This window comes from Apium graveolens, chromosome 11, assembly GCF_009905375.1.
Source record: "Apium graveolens cultivar Ventura chromosome 11, ASM990537v1, whole genome shotgun sequence".
In the NCBI taxonomy this organism is placed as follows: domain Eukaryota; kingdom Viridiplantae; phylum Streptophyta; class Magnoliopsida; order Apiales; family Apiaceae; genus Apium; species Apium graveolens.
In genome coordinates, this window is record NC_133657.1 from 143,123,152 (window position 1) to 143,124,402 (window position 1,251).

Here is a 1,251-nt window from a genome sequence, read left to right on the forward strand (position 1 = left end):
TGCTGTCTTACATCCAATAACCCTATTGGACATAACACTATCAAGACTGTTGTGCAAGATGTGTCTAACTTTAGCATCCTTCATAATAGATGAAAGATCTTCAGGAGTATAGTCCTTCCTTTCTTTGTCAACCATCTTTTTGGTTGTCCTGCAACAGAAACAGCTACCTTCATTGGTTTATGAGGACCATCGTAAATCTTGCTTAGATATTCAGGATATTTGGCTTTCAAGCACATAGCCATCCCGACTTTCCAGATTGGATATTCATGTATCTTCAGGATTGGCACCATGATGGCTTCATACCTACTCATGTTACTGCTAATCTGTGATGTGGCTGGAGGTGGTGGTTGTGGATTATGTGGTTCTTCTTTGTCTGCCATTAAAGATTGATTTTCAGATCTTTAACTGTTTGTATATCAACAACAAGCTCGGATACCAATTGTTTGGTCCGTAATCAACTATAGAGGGGGGAGGGTGAATACAGTTTATTCAAATAATTCGACAAAGTTTCAATAGAATCAACAGTTTTTATATTAACAGATAAAAACTGATTACAAGTGTACTCTCTTAAAAGGATGAACAAATATCCTTGAGAGCTGCTAGGTTATGCGAATGATATAACAATGTTCGTAATGCTTATAGCATGAACCTAATATGTAATTCATATAGAGCATAACTACACAATCAGATACGGAATCTTATTCTATTACAATAAGGAAACCTATCCATGTATGATTGCTTCTGAGATAAAGTCCTTCACCGCCTTGAATTCCTGATTTCCTTTTCCTCCTCGAATATCTACTGAAGTGACAAATCCTGATGACATCATTTGCTGATCATCAAGTACTGATATAAGTATTGATGACGTCACTCTTCAGTAAATGCTGATATAAGTCCTGATAAGAATTTCCGATAGTTTCTCTCCAGATATCATCGATTATATCTAACAAGATTAAGCTTGGAAATGTCATCATTGAAAATGTAGCTCTAGTTGTAGGACTCAAGCATAACCTGATGAGTCTAAGTCAAATCTGTGACAGATGTTACCCTGTTACTTTTTATGAGGAACATAGTGAAATTGTCAGTAAATCAGATGGCAAGGTTGCAATGACTGGTTACATACATGGTAACTTATATGAAGTAAGGGTTTCCACAAATACTGATGGAACAGAAATTTGTCTACTTAGTAGAGCATCTGTGGAAGACAGCTGGAACTGGCATAAAAGACTCTCTCATCTCAATTTCAAAAAC